A 19315-nucleotide genomic window follows, 5' to 3' on the forward strand; every position below is an offset into this window, starting at 1 on the left:
AACATGTGGCTGTCCAGGCCAGAACATTCTTGCCAATTGAGCTTTTGTCATAAAATCATTAACAACCCTTTATGAGAATATGGACAACAAAATTGGATAAAATGTACAATTTATTTTGACTGTCATTTTCGTCAAGTTTAATTTGAGTTCATGTGAGTGAATGTGACATGGGCATTGAGGAAGTTAGGAGTGGAGGAATGGTTGATCAGAGTAGTGATGGCAATGTGCAAAAGAGCGCGCACAGCTGTAAGGACGAAGGATGGGAACAGTGGTGAGTTTGAGGTGAAGGTGGGAGTGCATCAGGGGTCGGTACTCAGTCCACTACTATTTGTAGCTGTGATGGAGGTGTTGGCTCAGAACGTAAAGGAGGGTTTACTGTGGGAGTTGTTGTATGCAGATGATCTGGTGTTTGCAGAAAGTATGGATGGACTGAAGGAGAAGATGAACAAGTGGAAGGAATGTATGGAGACAAAAGGTCTGAAGGTGAATATCGGAAAAACGAAGGTGATGGCAAGTGGTAAAGCATGTGGTGAGGTGGAAAGAACTGGGAAGTGGCCGTGTGCTGTGTGCAGGAAGGGTGTCGGAGTGAATTCCATTCAATGTACAATGTGCGCTGAGTGGGTTCATCAAAAATGTAGTGGTCTGAGAGGGTCATTAACCAGTGTGGCAGCTACATTCAAGTGTAAGGTGTGCACAGAGGGAGCTGCAGATGGTGGAAATGTTGAGTTGGATCTTGGAGACGGCGTGAAGCTGGAAGGTGTGAAAACATTTTGTTACCTAGGAGACTTGCTGAATGGAGAAGGTGGATCAGACTCTGCAACGGTTGCTCGAGTGAGATGTGCATGGAAGAGGTTTTGGGAACTGAGTGGTGTGCTGACGAGGAGGGGAGTGTCGTTGAAGCTGAAGGGAAAGGTGTATGCTGCACGTGTGAGAAGTGTTATGATTTATGGGAGCGAGACATGGGTAATGAACGTAGAGCAGCAACGAAGGCTGGAAAGGGTGGAAATGCGAATGGTTCGGTGGATGTGTGGAGTATCGTTGAGAGAGAGGAAGACAAATGATGAATTGCGAAAGATGATGGGAATAGAGCCTGTGATGGATGCTGTGAAGAGAAACAGTTTGAGATGGTTTGGTTACGTGTTGAGGAAGGATGAAAGTGACTGGTTGAGAAGAGTGATGGAAATGAATGTAGAAGGAAGTAGAGGACGGGGAAGACCGAGAAAGACTTGGCTAAAGATGGTGGAAGAAGAAATGCGGGCAAGGGGGTTAACAAGGAGAGATGCAGAAAATAGGGCAAAATGGAGAAGATTGTCATGGGGACCGCAAGGCTAACCCCCGCTCTCGCAGGGAAAATGGCCTTAAAATGCCTGTTGTTGTTGTTTGTTTAGTTTGAGTTCAAAGCGGACGCAGATGGGCTTTGCATTTTTCGATGCTTTCTAGTTTTGCTTTTATTACATTGGAGTTTGTCATCCTAAATTCAAGTAACATGCATTTTCATTTTAAATTTTCTAAGGAAATGAAGAGGGATAAGCATAATGAAAATATTTCATTGCATTTTGTTGAAAGAGCAGAAGTGATTTGAAGTGACTGGGTGTTTCAAAAAGAAATGGTGTGTCAGTAGAAACTTAACACCTCTTGTTTAAAAAGATGAAGTCTTTCAGAGAATTGACTATATAGTCCTCATTGAGGTCAGGCCTTAAATAAAAGAACTGCATTGATAGAAGAGAGAAGAAAGAGAATAGTCTTAAGTTTCTGAGGAAGTAAAAAATCTCCTTTTTGAAAAGGGGAAGGCTGTAAGTGTTTGGAAATACATGGGAAGGTAAAGAGTTTGAGAGTTTGGCATTTGAGGTGAAGAAACAAACATCATGACGGCCCACCCTTGAGTTGCCAATGGCCACACAATAATCACTCGATGTATTTGACCTCATGTTTTGTTGAATTTGAGCCGACATGTTTCATGAAAACAGGCTTTATTGTGACTCGGTTGCTGCCACACCATTTCCATTATCCATTTGATAAAGTTGTATGGCCTTGAAGACTGCCATTACTTTCAAATGCCAACATATTCAGCTTTGATGCCTTCAGATGACGTGGATGCCGATGAACCCGGACACCGCAGTTTGTCACCAGTTTTTTTTCGTCAAATGATACCTTTTTGGCAATACATTGCTCCCTCACTGGATGTTGCAGCGACATCACTTGGGTGTGTGATTTCATGCTGTCTGGAGCTTAGCATCACAGCCGGCAAAATAAAATAAGCAAATTAGGTTGATAGGAGTAAACATCCACTTGAATAAACAATAAAAACAACCACAGGAATAAACGACACCAATAAACAACCACCACTTGCTACCTACTGCTCCACAATGACAGATCTACATATATACAAAGAGAAATACATACACAATGATGTCGATAACAGCTTTCTTCCCAGCTATACATGGTTTGTCCTACTTTCAGTGCATGTGCTCAATTTAATAACTCTACTACCTCTGCTTCAATTCCAGTTGTACACAACCTAACTCTGAAATTTTATAGTTTTTTGCTGTTGAAAAAAGTTTATTGCTTACAAACTGTAGTGCTGTGTTGTCCAATGCCTGAAACAAAATTTTTGTTTGTACTGACCTATTTTTTAGACTTAAATGTTGGAAATGAATGCTCTGGGTGAAGTGATATTTCAGGTATGAAAAAAAGGTTTTCATGGTGTCTATCTTTAAAAATGGTTGCCAGCACCATCTCGGGCAAATTTGTTTGCTTGATGAGTTCTAACTTTGTGCCAAGTTTCATACTTTTATCCCAAAATGCACGATTTATGTTGATGGTGCAGCTATATGTCCCACTGTCCCCTTGATCTCGCTCTCACTTTTACTCTGCTGTTGGTGTTTCTCACCCTCCCCCCCCCCCCCCCCCCCACCTTTCCATTTTGTTCCCTTCCATTCTGCTCTAGCTCTTCCATGAGCCGAGATCATGAATACAAAAATTAACTTCACAAAATACCCAACGGGCACAATTTTGAAATGTCTATCAATGGAGTTTGTACATAAGAAACGAGTGAACGGATGGTTTGTACTTCATCTTTTAAGACTGCTGTGGGGATCAAGGCAATGACAATGTTAAAAACTGGGTCCCTAACAACCCTGGTACATCGTATTTCTATGCAATGTGAGTCCGTGAGTGAAGAAAATGGCATTGCTTGCCCAAAACCAATATCTACAGACTTGGCATTTAATATGGAATATTTTTTTTGTGGGGGTGAACTTACTTTTCAAGATGACCTAGAACCAAAAGTTAATTGGAATTATGTTGAAATTATTCTAGATTTTGTTAATGTGACCTTTAAAAGAAACAAAAACCACATTTGACATTTCGAAGCAAATAAATTGATCCTTGAAAGTGATGTAAACTGATATCAAACTCGATTCACAGACAGTACTGTGTTAAACTTCTGTGCGTTTTCCAGAAGTATCTCTTTATTTTGCACATTAGCCAATTTTTTTTAACAAAAACAAAAGTTAAATTACGACTGGGTTTACGGACAGTAAAATTACAGTTCAGTACTTCGTGTAACCCCCACGAGCATTCAGGAGACCACGTACACGTTGAGGCATGCTGTTCACGAGATTTGCCAAGGTTTGGATAGGAATCGCTTGCCATGCAGTTACAATAGCCTGCTGCAATTCACGCACAGAGGCAGGCTGCTGGTCCAAGTTGTCGATTTGACGCGTTATTTCTGCCCACAAGTTCTCTATCGGATTCATATCCGGGGACATGGCAGGCCACTCCATATGCTCGACACCACGGTCAGCAAGAAAGTGTTGGATCATGCAAGCACGATGAGGCCGTGCATTGTCATCTTGGAAGACAAAGTTTCCTCGAAAGGCTGCACGAACAAATGGAAGCAATGTTTCTTCCAGAATGGCCCTGTAGACAGGAGGAAAAGTCAGCATTTGTAACTCCTTGAGGCATTTCTTGTTAAAAGTTGGTAACAAGTGTTTTTAACATAATTTGGGTATGCTGAATCTGAATCCGGTTGTTACCAAGCTGGCAAATGCTTTATAGTGGCTCAAAATCGCAATTCAAAATGGCCGCCAAAATCGCACATATTTGATGTCAAATTTTGTTATTTCATGCTTTAGGTTAAAACTATGTTAGCAGAGTAGGTATTTGGTCTTTTGAAAACACTTTCAGCATGGATAATTCAAACTAAGTTGATACCAAGCAAATACAAGCTGCTGGCACCCCACCAGAGGACAAAATCCAATCAAAATCCAATGATTGCGGTAAGATCATCAATCGAATCTGACGCATTGTCCAATTCATTTTTCAGCTGCTCGTCATGCTCCTCAAGGTAGCTTGTAAGTTGTGGTAGAAGCACTTGCCAAAGTGCCTGCAATGTTAGTTTGTGAGCTCGCATTCCTCTAGAATATGACTTGCCTGCCATAATGTGTTCTGTGGTGGACGGTCCCATAATTCCACTCTCGGACCAGATATCTGCTAACCCCGACGACTGCATGTGCTGGCCAATAGCTTTGAGAAAGTTCAAGGAGATCTGAAGACCACCAAGGCGAGGGATGAGAACTTCCTTGAACTCCGGTATCGCAGATTTCAACTCCAGTAATTTGCAATACAATGCTTGGTCTACCGTGAGTACTACATACTTTTGACCTAGCTTTGAGCTGATGTGCATGCAGCGTTTTATGACCGTAGTAAGAGTGTCAAGCTCATGCGCCGGGGCTTGAATAATTGGTAAGTAGCCAATCGTTGTCATTTCTGGATCCGTCGTGCTGTAAAACTGATTGTGTTGCGTCCATCCCAACTGTGGATTTTCATTTTGCCGTTTCATGAAGAAAGACATATCTGTAGCTCGCGCCAGTTGCGCTGATGCGTTTTCATGTTCAACTTCGGTGTACCATTCTGGCTGGATTTCTGCAGTAAACGCTGGTGTACGTTGTGTTTCCCTGACATTGGCTTCTATTATGTTATTCATGGCATCTGGCACTGAAAGTGATTTATGCTTCGATGGTACAAGATCATGGAAGTTGAAGTCTGGAGCAGGACCTCGTTGCCACACAGCCATCTGAGTGGCATGGAACGTGTTCTTTCCATCCATCGATGAATCATTGATGTCAATGTTATCTGCGGAAAAATGTACAAATTTTCCCGGTGTCAAATTAGGGGGAATGACTGCACCATTCTCAGTATCCATGTTCCGGATGGTATGCTCTGCCAGAGCATTATCCACTTGTAGGATGGAATCATAGCGGAGGACATGACCTGCACTATTAAACAGTTGCACCAGATGTTTGGACCTCGTTGCCTGGTGCAATGTACTTCCAAGTCCAATGTGCTTTGGGGTCCACTTTTTCCCATGGCTGACTGCAAATACAATATCTTGTGCAATGTTTAGGACGTTTGACCGAACTTTTGCCTCAAGTACTTCGTCGTCATTTTCATCAGTGTCACCATCAAGAGCTGACTGGCCTTCAAACAGAAGACAAAGGAACATATATAGGGAATCTGGTATACATGCAGCTGCATCATCTTCACCGACGTTGAATCCTTTGTGACCTGGCTGTGACACGAGGTCTCCTCTAATCTTAAGGGCTACGTGGACTAATGAAAGGAAAATGTCATCTCCAGGTTGATGGACTGGCGTGAATAGTTCGTCATTGTCTTGATCTTCCATCTGTGAAATGGGAATATGGCGATATTTTGTGGGAACGAGAAGCGTTTTGTTTCCCGAGGGTGCCCTATCTAGCATAGGGATGAACTCGTAGATCTCCGTCAAATGACGTTTTAGCTTTTCTGTGAAAGAAGCCCTGCGGCTGAGAAACGATGGTGGAATCTCAATGTTTGCATCCTTGGTCAGGCAGCAGTACCGATTGAAAACATCATGTAGTTCCAATACATGTCCTTTCTGAGCTGAGACTTGCAGCTCTGAGCATAGCCACGCCATGGCTAGATCAGTTCTGTGACTAATGCTTTGAATAGCTTGTGTGGACCTCGTAAAGTTCACATAGCATTGAAGGTGGTATTTGCCTTCTGACGCAATCAGATCATTGACACATGCAACTCGAATACGTAACACTATATCAAACTGTGCCGCCTCGATTATCTGCGCACTCATTTTCTGTATTGTTACAGATACAAGTCTATGCTTTATATGCACAGTTTGACAGAATAAGCATTTGTCCCAGTCAGTACCCAGGACAGATCCTCGCAATATATGTGTTGATCTGGAAGAGATGCATGTTTCTTTGCTGCTCGATGCTTGTTCTCCATCTGTGTCCATACTACATCCTGATGTTTTCTGATGCTGGTGCAACTGCTGAATTTTTCCCTTGTCAGTAAATTGTGCGTAGCAATGTCTATGCCACACAACTGACTCTGCATCTGTTGACTGAAGCACAACTTCGAGTCTATCAATAACATCTCTGTTGCTATCATCTCTGAGTTTACTTCGTGCGGTTACAGCATCTCGGAGTGTCGGCAAACCCTGCTTCCCAGCCTGGTGCACATCCTTGTCGTCCTTCTGGCAAATGATACAGAGACTCAGGGATGGTGATGAAGATCGCCTCTTGAGACTAAGCACTGGGTCCATTTTTCTGAAAAGAGATAAGCCATGGTTAACACTCATACCCAATAAGCATGTTCTCAAATGTACAGGTTATAATACTGTTACAGACACGACTTTGATGGTATGGTGGGCCGAGCGGGATGGCCGTCGTGTCCGCACAAATTACCCGACTATACTCGACGTTGACGAAGTCGCGCGATGCTGGCTCAATAAGGAAAAGAAGACACCCGGCTGGATTATAATGACACAATACGACACCAACGTTTCGATTCTCAAGTATATTCGTACGGAAAAAGGTTAGATTACAGGGGCTAGAGGTATATTACAGGAAGACAGGCACTTAGACACACTCTTATATTAACCCCGGACAGACGACAGACACACGGGACAAAATGCTGACTCACACGGGGGTTGATGAAAAGGAAAGGCAGGTCGCGATGGCTCAAGGTGCACTCTTGGCTCAAGGCAGAATCGACCCGGTCCGGTCCAGAGATGCGGGAGGTTTCACAGCGCTCGGAGGGGACGTTCTTTCACAGGCGGGCCTTTCTCTCTCAGCGCTCGCAGGTCCTTCTTTCTCCAGCTCGGGGCGCATCTCTCGTCACGTCCGCTACGTGGCCGCGTATATCCGGCGGGGAGTGACACGCCCTCGGCTCGCTAGCGCCGCCCCAGATGGAATCGGTCCGCCCTTCTGATTGGGTGCGGGGGGTTACCAGGCTCCGCCCTTGAGGAGGAGCTGACAGCCAGCCCCTCCGTGGTAACCCCGTGGAGCGCGTGGTCAATGGCGCTAATCGAGCCGGTGTGAGGACGCATCCTCCCCCCCGCGCCGCCGCGCCGCCCCCATCCCCTCCGTTGCTGCAGCCATAGTTGGTTGGGGAAGAAGATGGAAGGAGGTATGGAAAAGGTCCTAAACTCACTACTGATGCCATATAATCACATTCTGGTGCAACGAAGAGTCATAATTAATGGAAACGAGGCCTTAACTGACATAGATTAAGAATAACTAGGAAGATGTCCGAAAGTTGTCTACGTGTGGTGCGGTGGACCTGGGCACGACATTTAATGGGGGAATAAGGGGAAGGTCGGCTCTACTGATTGTTATTTACATGCAATGGGACTAGGGAATGGGGGACTGGGGAAAGTTGGGGAGTATTGGAAAAAATAGGGGAATATTTACAAGCGGATATGGAGGCCAAATTCCATATTCGCAACATTGCACCCTTCTCTACCCTCGGGGCGTCCCGACCCGATAAATTTTTACCTACTTTAGTGTGGCACGCAATGTAGTTCCCTCTACTATTAACTCTACCCTGAGTGCGACAGTTTTACAGATATTCACAAATGAGTAAATATGTCCCCCTGCGACGTTGCACCCTTCTCCTCACAGAACCACACCCACAGGATAACCGAATCCGGAAAGAATTCTCAAACTAAACATACAGCCGGTAGGGAGCATTATTTACAAGACTATGCTGCTATTTACACTACGATCCAGGACCTGTTTTTGGAGGAACACATGCAGATGTTATGCATAGAGAGAGCGCGCTTGCCAGCATCGATACACCAACCCACGAGTGCTCTGTGGCCGACGGCCTTTAATAACGTGCAGAGCACCCTTCCCGAGCATCAACAGCACCACCCCACCACCAATCGGTGCAGTCACCATTGTTCATTGGTATAAAAATAAATTCGACAACCCCTAACCCTGCAGGTGTCTCTTGCTCTTCTTGTGGTGCACTTGGTGTTAATTAACAGTGGTTCACCTTTATGGCATAGGTGCCACGTTGACCCATAGGTCCATCCCCGGGTGGTGCTTGGCCGCAAACGAACTGCGGTCCATTGTGGGTGGCCACAAACATTGCGGTCCATATGGTGTATCGATCCCGGCAGCAAACAGCGAAAGTGCAGGCCCACAACTGCGCAGCCAGCACCTCTCTCTCCTCTCTCTCTACCCCAAAGCCAGATCCTCGGAGGTGGGAGACAAAAGAAGAAACAAGTGAGTAAGGTGGTAAGGGCGCAAAAGTGCACGCAATGTAAGGTGATGCACACTGGGGGCACATGGGAACCAGGTGAGACAGGTACGTTCCTATCGTACGCCCCCCCCCCACCAGGTAACCTACATGGCCCCTCCCTTACCCCTTACTGCATCCACAAAACACAACACTACTCATAAACATCTACTTTACAAATCAACAAACATCCCTACTGTCTTCCCCGTTCCTCCCATAAACCAAATTCGTCTTCTCTCCCTCCTAACCAATCAAATTTGCCATTTTCAACTCTCATCAAAATTTGCCATCTCCAACTGCACATCAAAATTTGCCATCACCAATTCATCATCAGTCCCTCCTAAGGAGGGAGAGATGGAATCACCCCAATGTCTCATCCACGTCGTGATGCGTCTCACAAATCCACAGCAATCTCATTTCCTGCACACAGAACAAAGAAAACACAGGTGTGGAGTCATCATCATCACCACAGGTAAGTGGCTGCGTATGGTGCGACAGGTTCATCAATCCTAACTATCTCCTAAATGACTTTAACAACTTTACACTACCCGGGGGCTTTCTCCGGCCAAACCATTGGCCCTCTTACACTATGGGTTCTAAAAACCAATTCCCATTGGCCAAACTGTGGTGCTCTTCAATTTGGGGTCTCACTCCCCCGATTCATCTCCCGGTGCCCTCGCACAATTTCTGGGCTGTGGCGTGTACCTCTCCCAGTGGGTCTACCCACCTGCACACCTCCACCACTGCAGTTGCCTCCGAGCTTACCTGCTCCTTACCCTAACCTAACTACCAGGGGAAGGCCCTCTGGCTCTCTCCCCACTCCGTGCCCTCTCTGGCACTGGGCTGCCCGATCCACACCCGGGATCCTCAGGCACCCACTCACAACTACCGGCTCCCAGAGCCCACCTGCGGCCTCACCTGGCCGACATCCTCACAGTGGTGGAGTGCCCAACCAACTACACACACTAACAGGCTACACGCCCAGCCATTTCCACAACACTAATGCACCCATTCACAACACCATTCTGCAACCGCACCACAAATGCCAATATCCAACCACAATTTACCTGCACCCTCTACCTAACACTTACACTACCCGCCCCGGGTGCTCGTGAAAGGGGTCCACTCTTCCCCCATCCACACCTTCGCACCATGCACACCACTCCGTACCACTCACTCCAACTCTCTCCACACACCTGTACCTGCACACCTGTGCTCTCACACCTGGTGCCACCTGCACCCTTCTCTCCCCAAGCGCATTCGCGCTGATCCACACACTCACTACTCATACCCTGCTCCACACACCTGTCCAGTTGCACACCTGTGCAATCACACCTGTTCAATTCTCACAAACACGGCATCATCTCAGCTAACTACTCCCTTCTGAAACTTGCGCTTCCCAGTCGTCCCTTTAAACTATTGCGCTCCCTCGTCATTATCATCCATACTAATCTACCTGCGTCCCCACTACAGGTATCAGTCACTAACTAATCTTAACGTTACCTAATGTCAATCTCTTCTAGATCCCTACAATATAACCTAACCCACCCGGGCTAGTTTTCACTGCCATACACCCCATAAACTATTGCTCCTTTGCCCCCCACATGGGAAGGGTGGCAGGGATGCCATCCCACCACATCGGGGGTCTCTCATTACCAATTTTGCACATCAAATTTCAATAAATCAAAAATTTGCCAATCACTGCCCATCATCTGCCAATCACTACTGCCAATCCCTTGCCAATCATCAAATTTTGTTTTTCTCCAATTTTGGGTCCAAAACACTAACCTCATCACCCAGTCGACTCACTAATACCTCTCGGTGCGCCACTCCCTGTCCAAAGCCCGGCTTCGTGAAGCCAAGCAATGGATGCTGGTTGTTTTGTGCCAGCGGCTGGATGCGTCCAGCACTCGGTGCAGGGAAGGAGGTTTACCCGGGCCGAGATCCCACGCACCATCTCGGCACGGAGCCATCCAATGCCCCGATCTCGACCTGCCGGCACGTCTCACCAAAAAGTGGTCGCCATGACGACCCTTTCTATCGGGCTGCCAGCTCCGCCTAGTGGAGCACGGACGCGGCCGTTCAAAGCGAGGCCCGGCACGCACCGAGGGCCTGCTTCGGCTATAAGTCGTTCTAAACTCTACCCCGTCTAACGTCGATGCTTCACCTGCATGCTTACACCCCGCAGCCCGTTCCTTGCTCACACATCCAGCCGTCTCCATGCTCCTCGTCGTACCTTTCCTTACACACCTCGGTACTCTCATTCCGCTCACCGACTTGGTCACACACCTGACCACCGAACACTTTGGCACACATTCGTTGGTAGCACACCTCACCAAAACACCTCTTCGCGCCCCCTCCTCGGTCACCTCCTCTGTGACAATCACAGGTGTGCCCTCATTCGCACACCCAACCACGTGCCTCACCACCAACTCCAGCGTGCATTCCCACTCACACTCACGCTCTACCATTCCAGGTGTGCATCCTTCCATCTCAGGTGTACATCCTCGCTCACCTGTCACAACTAACTCACGCTCCATGTCACTCTCACTACTTTCACCTCCATTCCTGACAGCGCACTCACCCTTACTCTTGACAGCACACTCTTTCCCCATGCACCTGTCCGTCACACACCTTTCTCGCGCACACTCTCCCGTTACACCCTCTGTAACACTCACCACAGGTGGACACTCTTCCTTACTTCTGACAGCGCACTCTTTCCTCATGCACCTGTCCGTCACACACCTTTCTCGCGCACACTCTCCCGTTACACCCTCTGTAACACTCACCACAGGTGGACACTCTTCCTTACTTCTGACAGCGCACTCTTTCCTCATGCACCTGTCCGTCACACACCTTTCTCGCGCACACTCTCCCGTCACACCCTCTGTAACACTCACCACACCACGCTTCCATGTGCTCCCTCGCACACGCGCTACGACCGACTCACTCTCGCCAGCACCCTCACTCCTTGGCACGCACTTTTTCCTCACACACCCCAGAGTCGGACTTTCTTGCACACCTCCATTTTCGCACACCAGACCTGTCGCACACTTCACCAACGGCCTCTCACGAACACCCGGGTCTATCTCGACCCCCAAGCTTCTTAAATCCCCTGGCGCATCATACGCACGACCATATTGGTCACCACTTACACCGGGTCCTCTTCCTCTTCGCTTCTCCTCCATCACCTGCGAATCCCTCATCCGGTTAATGAGCACATCATCACGATCCAAACACAGACTTTGGACCAATTCTTTTATCTCCTCTTTTATCTCTTTCTTATCCCCTCTCCGTCGCTTCTTAATTTCGCTCATCCCTTCTTCCACTTCTTCTAATTTGTGCTTCACCTCTTTTATTCCCCGGTACGTCTCCTCAAGCTCATCCTCTAAGGCTACCTTGACCGTTTCCAGGTGCGTCCTCACCTGCCGGTCCTTCGTCTCCATTACCTCTATCACCTCGTCCAACCTCGTTGTCAGTCCCTCACGTACCATCTGACATTCCCTCTTTGTCGCTATCAAGTCGTTTTTTATGTCGTTTTGTGTCGCTTTTAAACCTCCTAATACCGCAGTGTTCCTTTGAACCTGCTCCACTAACTCCGTCTGTCCCACCGTCAGCTGCTCCACCTCCTGCGTCAACTCCTCTATACCACCTTGCAATTTGCAATCCCACTCCCACTTGCAATCCCACTCCTGACACCAATTGTTACAGATACGACTTTGATGGTATGGTGGGCCGAGCGGGATGGCCGCCGTATCCGTACAAGTTACCCCGATTGCACCCGGGGTTGACTAATCGCGCTATGCTAGACCAATGAAGGAAAAAGAAGACACCCGGCTGGGTTATAATGACACAATACGACACCAACGTTTCGATTCTCAAGTATATTCGTACGGAAAAAGGTTAGATTACAGGGGCTAGAGGTATATTACAGGAAGACAGGCACTTAGACACACTCTTATATTAACCCCGGACAGACGACAGACACACGGGACAAAATGCTGACTCACACGGGGGTTGATGAAAAGGAAAGGCAGGTCGCGATGGCTCAAGGTGCACTCTTGGCTCAAGGCAGAATCGACCCGGTCCGGTCCAGAGATGCGGGAGGTTTCACAGCGCTCGGAGGGGACGTTCTTTCACAGGCGGGCCTTTCTCTCTCAGCGCTCGCAGGTCCTTCTTTCTCCAGCTCGGGGCGCATCTGACGTCACGTCCGGCAAGCGGCTGCGTATATCCGGCGGGGAGTGACACGCCCTCGGCTCGTTAGCTCCGCCTCGTGCGTCAGGTCCTCTATGCCCCCTTGTAACTTTACAGTCCCCTTTCTCACCTCCTTCTCCATGTGCTCCTTACAGTGCCTCACCTCCTTGCGCACTCCTCCGACCTCCTCACTCACTCCTCTTCTGATCTCCGCTCCCATCACTTGCATCTCCTGCCCAGATGCCACCCTCATCTGCTCCATTTCCTCCCTGTGAGCATCCAGTTTGGTTTCTACCCCCATTCTGACCCCCTCTATCTGCTGCCCCATTTGGTTAACTTCCCTTTCCGCTTGGTCCCTCATGTCCCTCAATTTGCCTTCCATACTGTTTTCTAACCCCTCTAACCCATTTTTCACTCCCTCTATCTGATTCTCCTGGGCAGCCATTCTATTTTCTACCCCCATTAACCCATTTTTCACTTCTTTTATCCCGTTGTCTAACCCCTCAAAATTATTGTCTAACTTCCCAAATTTCTTGTCTAACTCCTCAAAATTATTGTCTAACTTCCCAAATTTCTTGTCTAACTCCTCAAAATTATTGTCTAACCCCTCACTGGTACCCCTCGCTTCGTCCCTCATTACCCCCATTTGCTCACTCTGAGCCCTCGCTTCGTCCCTCATTACCCCCATTTGGTTTCCCAACCGCTCACTATCAGCCCTCATTCCCACCATTTGTTCCATAAGGGCCCTCATTTGCAGGAGGAAAAGGTTCGAATCCACCAGGGGCGCTGCCGCGGGCGTGGACGCCGTGGCCACCTCGTGCGTGACAACGCTATTTTGCGACCCTGCCGCCCTCACTGCTTCGCTCTCCTCCTGTCCCTCATGTCCCTCAATTTGGTCCTGGACCGACCCTGCTTCACTCTCCCCTACCGGACCCCAGCCGTCTTGATCCGCCATAGCGCGACTTGCAAAATTCGAGTTTCGTAAAACAAATCCAATTTTTTTTTTTCGTTATAATTTCGTCGAGCGCAGTACGCGCTCCGAATCGATTTTCCCTCCCAAAATTTGGGCCTAACTAATTTAGTCCCGGGTCCGAATCCCACTCCTGACACCAATTGTTACAGACACGACTTTGATGGTATGGTGGGCCGAGCGGGATGGCCGTCGTGTCCGCACAAATTACCCGACTATACTCGACGTTGACGAAGTCGCGCGATGCTGGCTCAATAAGGAAAAGAAGACACCCGGCTGGATTATAATGACACAATACGACACCAACGTTTCGATTCTCAAGTATATTCGTACGGAAAAAGGTTAGATTACAGGGGCTAGAGGTATATTACAGGAAGACAGGCACTTAGACACACTCTTATATTAACCCCGGACAGACGACAGACACACGGGACAAAATGCTGACTCACACGGGGGTTGATGAAAAGGAAAGGCAGGTCGCGATGGCTCAAGGTGCACTCTTGGCTCAAGGCAGAATCGACCCGGTCCGGTCCAGAGATGCGGGAGGTTTCACAGCGCTCGGAGGGGACGTTCTTTCACAGGCGGGCCTTTCTCTCTCAGCGCTCGCAGGTCCTTCTTTCTCCAGCTCGGGGCGCATCTCTCGTCACGTCCGCTACGTGGCCGCGTATATCCGGCGGGGAGTGACACGCCCTCGGCTCGCTAGCGCCGCCCCAGATGGAATCGGTCCGCCCTTCTGATTGGGTGCGGGGGGTTACCAGGCTCCGCCCTTGAGGAGGAGCTGACAGCCAGCCCCTCCGTGGTAACCCCGTGGAGCGCGTGGTCAATGGCGCTAATCGAGCCGGTGTGAGGACGCATCCTCCCCCCCGCGCCGCCGCGCCGCCCCCATCCCCTCCGTTGCTGCAGCCATAGTTGGTTGGGGAAGAAGATGGAAGGAGGTATGGAAAAGGTCCTAAACTCACTACTGATGCCATATAATCACATTCTGGTGCAACGAAGAGTCATAATTAATGGAAACGAGGCCTTAACTGACATAGATTAAGAATAACTAGGAAGATGTCCGAAAGTTGTCTACGTGTGGTGCGGTGGACCTGGGCACGACATTTAATGGGGGAATAAGGGGAAGGTCGGCTCTACTGATTGTTATTTACATGCAATGGGACTAGGGAATGGGGGACTGGGGAAAGTTGGGGAGTATTGGAAAAAATAGGGGAATATTTACAAGCGGATATGGAGGCCAAATTCCATATTCGCAACAATACTATATTTATAATTAAGTCTTAAATAAGCCGCTCCGAGTGTACACATTTAAACTGTAGCTTAGACAACAATATGTTAGCATGTATATTGTATATCTTACCTAATGCCATTGCGCTGATTAAGTATGTTAAATACCTTAACTAAGTCCACGGATTGTCGTCCAGCATAAAATGATTCCAATAATCTGAAAGAGAACTTATGAAAAGCAATAACATGAATGAGGCAGTATAACTACCACTACTCCAGGTATCATCCAATATGTTTGCTGTTGTAGAAATAGTCAGTATTGTGATTAATGAGTTGTTTTAACTCTAAACCTTAAGTACTACATTCAGACACCAATAACATATCTGTGGCTAGTGGGAAACCAAATATATGCATTTTTCAAATTTTACTGTGGCCATCTTGGATTTTGTCCTCTGGCGGGGTGCCAGCAGCTTGTATTTGCTTGGTATCAACTTAGTTTGAATTTATCCATACTGAAAGTGTTTTCAAAAGACCAAATACCTACTCTGCTAACATAGTTTTAACCTAAAGCATGAAATAACAAAATTTGACACATCAAATATGTGCGATTTTGGCGGCCATTTTGAATTGCGATTTTGAGCCACTATAAAGCATTTGCCAGCTTGGTAACAACCGGATTCGGATTCGGATTCAGCATACCCAAATTATGTTAAAAACACTTGTTACCAACTTTTAACAATAAATGCCTCAAGCATTTTATTATAAGGGCCTTTTGAGGTTTTACGTCCTGTCTACTGTGCTTGAACTGGTTCAGGTTTCCATTTAGAACAACCAGGTCAGTTTTTCCCCCTGCATGAAAAGCAGCCCAAACGGTCACCCCACCACCTCCCAGCTTGGACTCTTGGCACTATACAATCTTCGTTGTAGGCTTCATGCACTTGTCTGCGCACTTGGACGCGGCCATATTGACGATAGACCAGAAATCTAGACTTGTCACTGAAGATCACGTGATTCCAGTGTCCTGGCTGCCATTGATGGTGCTCTCTGGCCCACTGCAATCGGCGCTGGCGGTGTTGTCTGGTCAGACGTGGCTTTCTCAGGGACGCCTGGCACAATAGCCTGCTTGAACCAGTCGTTGGTTGACTAGCCTTCTGGATACAGGCACATTTGTCAGTTGCTGCCACTCAGCCCTAAGCCGATTAGCTGACTTGGTACGGCCATTGCGGACTAACCGGTGCAGCTGGCGATCATCCCTCCTTGTGGTTCTGCGGGGACGTCCTGACCTTGGTATTGGAGTAGGGACACCCCTCTGAGCATTTTGTTTCAGGATCTTGGACACCTGACCTTGAGTGATGCCATCCTGCCGAGCAATAGCACGCTGTTTCATGCCGGAATTTCGTAAAGCCACCACTAAATGACAAACAGCATTGTCGAGTTGACAGACAATCTCCAGGGGAAGCGGCAATAACTTTTGTAGACGTGCAGCAGTTGTTTTCCACTAATACAGAACGCAACAACCCTTATATACCCGATTGTGAAGCCAATCGTCAAATGTACCTGTCCGTACATTTTGTCATGCCACCTGTGATATAATCCTGTTATTGACTTCTTGCTGCGACAGACAATCAGTGACATGGTTCTTTTAACAAAGAACTCACCGAAGCGTAAAAGAAACTCACCAGATTGATATACTGAGTTCAGAAAGTAAACCCAAGTCAAGAAAAAAAATATATTCCTTATTAAATGCCAAGTCTGTAGATTTGAGACAGTAGCAACTATGTGACAACCAATGTGTTTGGTATTTTGTTACAAATTGTCTTGCATACTGTTATGAAATCAAGTCGAGATCTCTTTTCCAGATATGAAGCTTTATTGAAATCTATCTCCACATATCCGATAACACAAAATAAAAGAATCATTATAACTACAAAGAAAGAACGAAACTGCATTCCCAACTCATCTATAAGTTACAATTAACACCCCATCATACCTTTCTCAAATGCCCGCTCACAGAATACAGAAATGCAGCAAATTCCGCCTCCCTCTGACACTTCACTTCGTTATATATCACTCTTCAAGTATCATCCCACAACCGAATCTTCTTCTTCACATTTCATCACATTTGCCCTCCGTTAAAAAACAAGCTAGCTAGCAAATAGCAAATAAACAGAGAAACAACGACACAGTGCAGATATCTACCAACCAAAATGAGTGGGCGGCTGGCACAACATTCCAGCAAGGGTCCGATAAATCCCTTCAGTCCCCGGATCTCACAAAAGGAGGATCATCCTCATCGCACCGCTTTCTTTGAGGGCTTCCTGACACCGACGGGATCTCCGGAAACTTGACGTTATCATTAATCACTTTATCCTCAGCCGATCCATGCTTGCTGTGACTCTATTTTGACAGGGGAATCCGAGATTCCGTCTCCTTTGTCGTCCTCATCAGCCCGCTGATTTCCTTCTCCGCGAGGCACGGGATGTTGGACTGATACGGTAGTCTCGCTTCCATCAGGCAACCTAACGTGAGCGTATTCCGGATTTGCTTTGAGGATTTCCACGTGATCCACCAACCGCTCATATTTACTGTTTGACCGCTTGTCTCAGTAGAGCTGGACCGGGCTCCGTCAACCAAGAGGGTAGCACTTGCCCATGAGCACTACGTCGCTGGAATTGAAACAAGCGATCATGCGGTGTTTCATTTGTGGCAGTACAGCGAAGCAAACAAATAGCGTGCAGTGTCTCAGGCAATACACGCTCCCACAGCTGAAGAGGCAAACCGCGTTTTCAAGCCCATGGACTCAGCTCCCCAGATAAATCCGTTATACCGTTCCACCGGGCCATTGCCTTGGGGGTTGTACGCCGTTGTACGGCTGGAGGCTACACCTCGATTCTGAAGAAACTGTTCAATCTCCCGAGACAAAAAGGCCATACCTCTATCGGAATGAACGTACGCGGGTTATCCGAACAGTAAAAATAATTGCCCAAGACATTCAATAACCGTCGCTGATGACATGTCCGCACACGGGGAGTCTAATGGAAAACGGGAGTACTCGTCGACAACTAAGAATATATGGGCTCGGTCCTGCAGCAGGCAACGGACCTTTGACATCCACGTTCAAACGCTCGCAAGGCCTTCCCATAGGTGTTCTATAAAAACTTGGTTTAACCTCGGTGCACACAGAGCACATCTTACATAGATGCTGGGCTTCGTCTATAGATAGAAAAGGGCAGATTCCCACTCCGCACGAAGTGGGCCATTCAAGTGACCCCTGGGTGGCAAAGCGATTCGTGAATAACACGCAACTCGCCGGTGGTCATCCCAGAACAGACCGGTCGAGATAGAGCATCAGCAGCCACATTATATCGTCCCGGTCTATACACAATGTCAAAGCTAAAGTCTGCTAGTTCAACGCGCCAGCGAGCGATCTTCTCATTTTTAATCTTCTGCGGGTGCCGACCGTCATACATAAATGCGACGGACTACTGGTCCGTAATCAGCTGAAAATGTTTGCTTAGAAGGAAATGGTGCCACTGTCTGACCACTTCTACAATTGCACAAGCTTCCTTTTCGTTGGCAGAATGTCGCTTTTCAATATCGAAGTCCGAGAAAAGAACGCGACCGGCCTTCTAGCTTGATTGAGCGTTGCCGCGATAGCACTGTCCGATGCATCTGTCTCAACCATGAAAGAAACAGTCCCGTCTGTCGAGGTCACAACAGCACTCGCTATGTCGTCTTTCAGTTGTTGAAAGGCAGCCTCCGCAGCCAAGGTTAGCGGAAATGTTTTACATTCTACCAGTGGGCTGATCTTCTCTGAAAAACATTGGACCCACTTGGAATATTGAGCAAACAAAGCCATGGCTCTACGCAACGCAGCATGGTCAACGGGAGGGGCCATATCGAGCAAAAGTTGCAGCCGAGCAGAATCGGGACGTATCTCCCCTCAGGTCACGGTGTACCCCAAGAGATCTACTGTTTGACTGAATACCTACACTTATCCTCGTTGAAGGTTAAATTGTATTTCTGAGCCACGTCCAAGAACTGCCGTAAGTTTGAATCGTGGTCCACCTGATCCCGCCCGCAGACTGTGACATTGTCAACATGTATGAAAACATATTTTAGCCGCTCTCTGGTTATGATATCGTCAATCGCCCGTTGAAAGCAAGAACCCCCATTAGTGACCCCAAAGGGAATCCTACGGAATTGCTACAACCGCCGACCAGATTTGAAGGCGGTGTAAGGGCGATCTGTCTCCCTGATAGGTATCAGTTTATAAGCGCTTCGAAAGGCCAAGGTGCTAAATACCCTGTAGGTAGATACTTCTGACCATGTCGTCCATCTTGG

At 47.6% G+C, this 19315-nt stretch overlaps 1 protein-coding gene across 12 annotated transcripts in view; it reads left to right on the forward strand.

The window, feature by feature from the left end:
* Positions 1 to 19315, forward strand: part of UBE3A (ubiquitin protein ligase E3A) — a 135441-nt gene that overhangs the window by 23861 nt on the left and 92265 nt on the right. The window lies entirely within an intron of this gene.

This window comes from Myxine glutinosa, chromosome 12, assembly GCF_964187855.1.
Source record: "Myxine glutinosa chromosome 12, kmMyxGlut1.1, whole genome shotgun sequence".
In the NCBI taxonomy this organism is placed as follows: Eukaryota; Metazoa; Chordata; class Myxini; order Myxiniformes; family Myxinidae; genus Myxine; species Myxine glutinosa.